Source organism: Notothenia rossii (assembly GCF_949606895.1).
Source record: "Notothenia rossii genome assembly, chromosome: 4".
Lineage (NCBI taxonomy): Eukaryota > Metazoa > Chordata > Actinopteri > Perciformes > Nototheniidae > Notothenia > Notothenia rossii.
The window spans coordinates 77,172,146-77,181,601 of NC_136902.1; the positions used below are offsets into that span (position 1 = coordinate 77,172,146).

The 9,456-nt window shown below is 42.4% G+C and overlaps 1 long non-coding RNA gene across 3 annotated transcripts; it reads left to right on the forward strand.

Moving 5' to 3' along the window:
- The first annotated feature begins 3,164 nt into the window (after positions 1-3,164).
- LOC307038317 lies at positions 3,165-8,484 on the forward strand. Of its 3 annotated transcripts, none has more exons than XR_013807960.1 (4): positions 3,165-3,657; positions 6,207-6,298; positions 6,681-6,866; positions 7,038-8,484. It is a non-coding gene; the product is annotated as an uncharacterized lncRNA (long non-coding RNA). The 3 variants fall into 3 exon arrangements; XR_013807962.1 differs by lacking the exon at positions 3,165-3,657 and adding an exon at positions 4,256-4,798; XR_013807961.1 differs by lacking the exon at positions 3,165-3,657 and having other exon boundaries at positions 4,256-6,298.
- Positions 8,485-9,456: the final 972 nt, after the last annotated feature.

Here is a 9,456-nt window from a genome sequence, read left to right on the forward strand (position 1 = left end):
GACACGGGAGGCTGGCGTCGGCCGGAGAGCCAGTACTGGAGCCAAAACATGTCAGCAAGGGCCGAAACTGGGGCCGGAACCATGGCTGCTGGGGCCAGGACTGAGGCTGGAATCATGGCTGTGTAGGCCGGTTCTGGAGCTGGAACCATGGCTGCTGGGGCCGGTACTGGGGCCGGAACCAAGCCTGCTGGGGCCTGTACTGGAGCGCAAAGCATGGCTTCTGGGGCTTGGGTTGCTAGCCTGGACTTGCGACTCCTTCTCTTCGGAGCCTTTTGGAGGCTCCGTGGACCTCCAAAAAGCCAGACGAGCGCCCGAGAACGGATCCTAGACAGGAGCAGGAAATGGGAAAAAGAAGGGGCTGACTCCAGATAGAACACACCGAGATGTGTGGTGTTGGGTTGGGAATTGGGAGGCAGGGGGCTAGCATGCCTGGGGCTAGCAGGCTGGGAATCACATGTCGGGAGGAGGTCCATAATCCAGCCAGGTAAGAACTTCACTAAACATGGCTTCTCTGTAGCCATCTGGTGCGCCTCTGCCAGAGCAGCCCCTTTCTGCTGAACACTGGACGCTCCCCTCCACCTACCATAGCAGCAAGCCAAAGAAAAGGTAAAACTAAGTAACTCCACCTCAAATGGATCTGCTGGGCCCATCTTTGGTTAGATCCTTCTGTCAGGGTAGAGCGAAGCAGACAGGACCAAAATGCAGATTTCACAGAATATTCGTTTATTTCAAGGTTAACTAGAACAAACAGAACTCTTCCCTGTGAACACAGTCAAGACAAACAAGGATCTAAAGTAGGGATGCACCGAATATTCGGCCGCCGAAAATTATCGACCAAAAATGGTTAAAAAGGCCCTTTCGGCCGAAAGGGTTTTAGCACCGAAAAAATATCACCGAATGTCAGGGAACAGGGTTACGTTGGTAAGCTAACGTGTTGTTGTGATGACGTAATCAAAACGCGGCGACAAGCACGGTGCGCGACCATGCTCGCGGCTGGCTCACAGCCAACATGTCTGGCGCTTGGAGATATTTAAAAATATCAGAGAAAGAGACGCAGATTGCGATTTGTAAAACGTGTTCAGCTGACATTTCTCGAGAGGGTGTAACTGCAAAGACTTTCACCACTTCGGGATTACTCCACCACTTGAAATCAAAACACCCGGACAAATATGCGGAGTATGATCAAATCACAAGCACTGACAGCGAGAGACTGTTCAGCGCTGCCTCGCATGTGCTTGATGAGAAGAGGAACAGACTTATGGCTGATAAAACAGAGAAGCTACTGTTCATTAAAAAGAACCTCCCACTTTTCCTTAATAACTAGACAAGGCTGGCTTATCATAAGCTTATCTAGTTCTACATGTCTACTCTATACCCACTTTCCTGAACAATTTTCATTGTGAGTTATAATTCACCATCTCAGGTTATCATTAGGGGGAAATGACAGCAGCACAGTGTTCAATATATTGTACTTTTGGTATGTAAATGATACAATGTTGTTTACATTGCTCATGAGGACAGACCACCTTATTTGCAGATTCTTGAAATTGTAATTTAATTTGTAATTGATTGTGGATTTTGTATCCATTTTTCACTTTATGTATCTTTATACAATGTTTACTACTTTGCTTATGAGGACAGACAGCCTTATTTACAGATTCTTGAAATTGAATTGTAATTTCATTTGTAAATAGTTACATTCATGTGGATTTATCCAGTTTGCACATTTGTAAGCATGCACTTATAGGTTGCCATAATCATGTCTTTTTCCATAATCAGGTAGCTGAACAACATTGGTAAAAAAATGTATACATTATATATATATATATATATATATATATATATATATATTTCTATTAATCATTTTCGGCCTTTCGGCATTCGGTTTTCGGCCAACTGTTTCCTATTTTCGGTATCGTTTTCGGCCAAGAATTTCCCATTCGGTGCACCCCTAATCTAAAGGCCCTGACACACCGGGCCGAAATCGGCCGTCGGTGTTAGTCGGACTACGAAACGTGCCCTGTCGCCCAAACTCAATTTGGTGTGTCCCACACCGTCGGCCGTGACACGCCTTATTTGGCCTTTCATGGCCATGCGCCGTGTCGGGCAGTCGGGCCAAATAAATCACTCTGATTGGCTGTTCAGCTAGCGAATCAGTGTATGAGAAGCGAAACGGAAGTGAGGGACGCAAACAAATGCTTTAAGAAGGCACACACGCAGACGGCTATTCATTTTCATCTCATCGGTTTATTTGTCATCATGGCGATCTGGAATGACGAAAACGAAGACCTGCTCATCACCTTGATCCAGGAGAGGCCACCTCTGTACGACATTACAGAGAAAAAGTACTCAAACCGAGTAGTGAAAACCGGACTCTGGGGACAGATAGAAACTCAACTTGGTTTTTCAGGTAAGATTCTCTCTTTTTTTTTCATCAATTGAAACTAGCAGAAACCAGGGTTCGAGTTACGTGGGAGTCAATGGGAGCTGAGCTCCCATAAGGAGGGGCCTGAGCTCCCACGGACCCAGTGAAATCAAACATCTGTGGGGGTCGCTAATATACATTACCAACAACCATTATTTTGATCACAAATAATGCATTTTTCAATGTAATGAGTATTATTTACGTTAACGAGGTAAATAGGCAAACAAAACAAAGAACTACGCATCGTATTCTCTCTTGAATGACAATATGCCTGCACTTCACCTCTAAGGTGCGCAATAAAATATTGCGCAATCTATGCCTGTGAGGCTGTGAACGTGCTGCGCGCACCTGAAGAATGAACCGTTATATCAACAGACATTCAAATATATTGACAAGATACACACATACATACTACGAGTACCGTAGGCAAGCAGACGATTACCATGCCGCCCAAAAAAAGGCCACTGCCGCCGACGGGGTCTACAAGCCTGGCTAGTTTTGGTTCTCACAACGAAACAAAAAACAGCTTTTGACAACCAAAATGCACCTGCTAGCGTGACAGCTAGCACTAACCTTGCTGCTACGGAGGATGCTGTCTTTGGTAAGGTATGTGCGTGTGTGTGTGTGCGCGCGCGCGCGTGTGTGTGTGTGTGTGTGTGTGTGCATGGGCGGGAAAGGGGGTGCTGAGGGCGCTGCAGCACCCCGTAGCGGCAGGCAGGGGGTGCGGAGCTCCCCTGTCTGAATTATTATTTGACGGTTATTGCTGTTCCCGCTGTGCATAATCTGTGTAATATGTAGCCAATAAATTCCACATTGTTGGTAAAATAATATTTTGGCCTGCCCGAATGTTTTTTCTGTAGCCCCGGACAATTCTACCTCAATAATATAATACATTAACCGTGCTTTACGTGAACCTCATCAAGACACTAGAAAGGACGGCAGGACTGTAATTTCCCGTGTTCAGTGAATGCAACAGAGAAAAGACACCAGACCAATCAGAGAGTTGCATGGAAATAAAAGTGTGCTTGTGTCATTCAAGCTCGCGGCTCTGTGTGTGTGCGGAAATAGCGCATTTAGTGTGTGTGAGAGAGGGGGAGAGAGAGAGGGACCGGTGCCAGCAGCAGGGACCGTGTTGTTAGCATTTGGTTAGCTAGCTGCACTAACGGATATACGGAGCTGTTTGTTCCACAACAAGCTGGAGGAGGGCTCTCCTCTCAGACTGAGAGGCTCAGGTGAGCTAAAGGACTCTCTGAGTGTTTAGATAGTTAACTTTATTCTAAGTTATCTCAGTGGGTCTCAAACGGTTTGGTCAAAAATTATTCAAAAGATTATTTCCGCGGCACACCTTCATATGATCATTATAGTTATAAAAAAAATAAGAGAATAAAGGAAAAACAGTTATGAAATACTATATGGCAGTAAAACAAGAATACGGTTTGAAAGGGGAGTGATTTGTAAAATATCCATAAAGACAAAGAACATCTGCTTACAGTTGTGTTTCATCTGGGTGTTGAGAGATGTATCCATAGATCTCTTAATGTTGCTCTCAAAGTGCACCAGATTGATGCTTTTAACTTCAATATTTTTAAAAAAATCTTCCCGGGGGATCATCCCCCCGGACCCCCCTAGAGGAGGTGAGGTCCGCTCCCCACTCGTAAAAAATAGCATTTTACCCCTGCCTATATGCCGTGAGCTGATTATCGGGTAACAGTCGCGGGTTTACTGTGTGTTTGCGTGTGGGGAGTTTTTTTGTGCGTGCTCTATAGTGCCCGTAATAGTGTTCACTGGAGTCCAGCACCTCAGCACCCCCACTCAAAATACCTTCGTGTGTGTGTGTGTGTGTGTGTGTGTGTGTGTGTGTGTGTGTGTGTGTGTGTGTGTGTGTGTGTGTGTGTGTGTGTGTGTGTGTGTGTGTGTGTGTGTGTGTGTGTGTGTGTGTGTGTGTGTGTGTGTGTGTGTGTGTGTGTGTGTGTGTGTGTGTGTGTGTGTGTGTGTGTTGTACCACGTAATTATCAGTGAAGTCAGTCTCTCTCTCGTTTGATCTGTGAGAGCTAATTTTTGTATTTTCTTTAATTTGTATAGCTCTTAAGTTGTTATTGATTGTGTACGAGTTCATGTGTTTGAGCATGCGCAGTCTGTCCTGAAGTTGTGGAGAGAGTACAACGTAATAAACGGAGGCCGCTGTTTGTGACGCTCCACAAGTACAGAGTTCCTGAGTTTTTGTGATTTTGTAATGATCATCAGTTGGAGTCTGCACCATAGATATATATAAACACTAGATGGCTCATGGGAGATTTTCCAGCGTAGCTCACCGGCCGCCATTTTGCTACAGTCAACAGCTACTCTGGTACGCGCTATGGTAGCTGTTGTAAGGTGAGTGATCTGCACAAAAATACTCTTAAATCGCTGAAATATTGACTGATTTACAAACGGTTTGGTTTATTATAAACATTATTAGCATGGCTATGATACAGGATGCTTGGACATGTTGAAATTGCAGCTTTTCTTTGTGTATGTGCCGTGGTTGTATGTATTAGCTGGCTAATAACAAGAGGCTGTGAGTGAGACCAGGGTTGCGTTCCGACAATCCAAAAGTCAGCTCCTAAATTCTAGCCCTATCTCCTATTCCTTGACCTCTGAGTGAAACGTCACGGGGTTAAGGGATAGTGGATAGGAGAATTCAAAAGGATTTAGGAGAAGAGACTGCGGTACTTTAGAGAATCCGAATGCATTTTCACTATCGGACGTGTTTATGATGCGCCAGCGGACGTCATTGTGTGCGTCTGCTGCTGTGGTGAAACTATGGAAACTACAGTGTTCTATACAACGGACTACATGGATGTTTAATAAGAACGAGGGACTCATCTAGAGACTCTGCACCGTGCTCTGATGCTTTTGTTTTATGCTTTATGAACGTGGACAACAGAGAAACATATTCTTCATGACCAAAGTTGTAATTGAAATAAAAAAGGAAAGTGAAATGTATGCTCGTCACCCTCTCCCTCCGGTCCACATTAATACAAATGATCCCAATACGTATGATTGTATGAAAATATCTTAAAATCAATACAAATGTATTTATTATAAACGTTAGTCCTTAACACCTATCACTGTGGACATCACCATTCAAACATCTTTTAAAAGTTGAACAAACCCCACACAGCTCAGTGAAATGTTGACTTTATTCGATAATTTCAGTAAAAACTAACGTTCATATTTCTCTTTTTGATTATAATACTGATGAACGTTCAAAACAAAGAACTTTGGCAACTTACCACATACGTTTTAATATGCTTAATAAGCACCGTAAATTTCATGATATAATTTCTCCGTCAAAATCGTTTGTTTCCGTGAACGGCCGACTGTTGTGTGAGGCAAATGCTGCGGCTGCAAGGCATTATGGGGCAGCATTTTCTCCTCTCCTTTCGGTTAGGGAGGTCCAGTGGTTCCTAAGCTAAAGGAGGTTATAAAGGAAGTTTGAAAACTCCTTTCCTTTCATTTAGAGAATTGGAACGGCACTTAACATGGCTGCCACTGACGTACTTCCGGGTCATTTCACTTGGTTAGGAAGGTTCCTAAGCTAAATGGACTATTGGAACGAAACCCTAGTATTTACAAAGTTGACCCAGCAACTTTACACCAGTGGGAGAGGCATAACTGCTCTTTCTTTTCAACATAACTTAAGTTGCACATGATTTCTTCCAAGTGGTTTGGCTTATTAAAAACATCTTACATTTTAGATACATTATGATACAGGAAATTGCTGGCTTTGTGTTTACAGAAGTACCTGACTATGCCGGACTTTTGTGCAGCCTACGGATGCTCTAATCGCCGCAGTCAGCAAACAAGAACCCGTGGACTCACCTTTCACGTGTAAGATATGACAATATTATGACTATAATTAGGATAATCGTTAATTACTTAGTGGATGTATGTACATTACAAGTCCTGCTACACAGGATCAGTGGGGCTATGTGAGATAATAGTATTGCAAGATTGATGTTGACCCAGCCTCTTTAGAATGTTGCTACCATTTCTTTACACAATTATTTAATGTTTCTTTTGGACACCTTTTTTATAACTCTTAGTGTGGTTGTCTTATTCTTAAAGTATACATTACATACACATACAATTACCCCAAAAATATGATAATTTCGTTGTGTATTTTTGTCCTTACCCTTAATGTTAAAGGAAAGAAGGGAGGACAATGTTGACAATAATTTATATATCTGGCTACCTTTCTCATGTTTTTAAGGTTTCCTAAAACCGGAGAGAGGAGTGGGAAGTTGTCCCAAGAAGGGACGGTTTTGTTTCCTGTGGCAGGTGACTGCTCTGCAGTGATCACATCAGGAGTGAGGACTTTGACAGGATGGGGCAGACTGTCCGGCTTAAAGATGGTGTTGTGCCAACAGTATTCAATTTCCCAGCTCATCTTCAAAGGGTATGTGTATCATTGGGCAACAAGAATTCAAGGTGTATAAGATTGATATATAAATATGTGATTAAATGTCACACTTTAGTTTTTCTTTCTGCAAGTTTAGGAATAAATAATGTGTTGTGTATTACAGCACATTTTAAAGACTCAAAATGTATTTAATTATGTTTATTTTAGCCGGAACCAACAAGAAGCACAACCACTTCAAGAAGAGAGGAAGATGAACCTCAGCCTAATGTTGTGAGTATTCTGAATGTAGCCAAGACCAGAGAGATGGTCATTGATTTCAGGAGGGTGAGGACGTCTCCTCTACCCCTGTGCATTCTGGGAGAGGATGTGGCTGTTGTGGAGGACTAGAAATACCTGGGAGTGCACTTAGACAATGGGCTGAACTGGAGGATCAACACTGACGCTGTGCACAAGAAGGGGATGAGCAGACTCTATTTTCTGAGGAAGCTGAGATCCTTCCACGTGTGCAGCAAGATGCTGGAGATCTTCTAGTCTGTTGTGGCCAGTGCACTCTTCTTTGCTGCGGTCTGCATGGGGGGCAGCATAAGAGCCGGTGAAACCGGCAGGATCAATAAACTGATCAGGAAAGCTGGGTCTGTCATCGGCATCAAGCTGGACCCCTTTGAAGCTGTGGTGGAGAGGAGGACACTGAACAGGCGGTTTTCCATCATGGATAACCCCCCCCCCCCCATCCTCTCCACCTGGACAGTCAACGGAGCTCCTTTTCCAACAGACTGCTGCAGCTCCGCAGTGCCATAACTCTGTACAACAAATCACCTGTCTGGAAGATAACTCTCTGCTCCATAGTTTCTCTTGAATATAACCACGTTGTACATTTTACACATATATAATCTGTTCAATATTTAACATTAATATTCCATATGCCTTATATTTATGTATATTATATATATAATATCCTGCCAAACTCAACATGTATATTTTCCTCTTTATTTTTCTTACTTTTTTCTAATTTATTGTAAAATGCCTTGTCCCTTATGCTGCTGTAACTAAAAATGTTTTCCCAAATTGGGATGAATAAAGTACCATCTTATCTTATTTGCATGTGGAATGTCACTAACAAATGAGAGCATCATATGGCTTTTTCATATTAAATCCTTTATCTCGGTGGTACCCAGGAAGGTCTATGATGGTGTTACTAGGAGAGCCCAATATAATTTGAGGTGGTACTCTGTGTAAAAGGTTTGAGAACCACTGGCCATCTCACTTGCTCTATGTCACTCATACACTTGAATAAACATGTGCAAACATTGAAACTACACCCAGGGGTTGGCAACCTTTACAATCAAAATAGCCATTTTTGTCCAGAGCCTCAAAACATATTTTTGCCTTATAAGGGGACAAGCCTATTAAGATCAATTTCTTAAAAGTACGCGTCTAATAATGTGTCTAATAAACCCATACAATGGTTGTGAAAGAATACCAAAGCTGAGGATAGACGATGAATGATTGTTGGTGTGCCATGTGTCCAAAAGATTGGTTTTGTGTTATACTGTATTTTATTGTGTGCAGCTGGTCCTTATCTCCAAGACACATTTAAAACAAAATAACCTTGAACCTTGAAGCCCCATCTCTCCCCACCTGCCCCTGCTTCCTACATCCCCTCCACACCAAGTTGTTCTTCTTAATAATAATACATTTATTTTGGGGGGCTGCCTTTCATAACACCCAAGGACACCTTACAGGGCATAGGGGCAATATAGGGAACAATTAAAACACTGGATTTAGTGAGATATCAGCCGGGGTAAGACAAGACAAACAACAGTAAATGGACTACAGAAGGACACAAAAGGACACAGGGTACAGTTTATATGATTCTTAGGCTTGTTTCGACTACAAGAACTCAGCGCACCATGCTGTGAAGTGGTAACGTATTTCAAAGGTTCTGGATTTGTTTACAAATCTAGAAACTAAATACAAAACTAGGACGATATGAAGATCTGATGTCAAAAATAATTGTTATAAATGACACAGAAGTGGCCTGTCTGTGAGCTCATTTTATGTTGGTTTGGTTCTTCTGATATAAAGGTGTGAATATCTAAATAATATAGCACCATATGCTATTGTCATTAGTTGTGTCCCTGTTCTTCAAGCTAAGGCATTGCTAAATTAACAACTTTTGGCTTACAGAGTGGTAGCATGAGACCGATTTTTTTTTTTACTCTTCAAATGTTTCACGAAATACTTACCATGATGACTACTCTTACTGTTTAACATTTTGGTGTACTTCATGTAATAAAATAATAACTTCATGGTAAGACTACTAAAAATGACAAGGCTTAGTAATGTAATGCTAACTAACGTGCTCGCTACTCGTCGCTACTAGCTAGGTAGCTAACTTGACTATGTTCCATGCACAACATGTATATTACCTATGATATTACCTGATATGTCTGATCCAGCGACTCCTGGTCCTTTCATAAGAGGGGAGGCGATAGAACGAGCAAGTGGTATGATCACTTTTGTGATTACAACATGGTACAAAGCACACAGGCATCTTGTAAAAGTGAATTTATTGGAGCAATCTCTTATATTTATTGGAGGGAATAAATCAGTTATGAAATCTTCT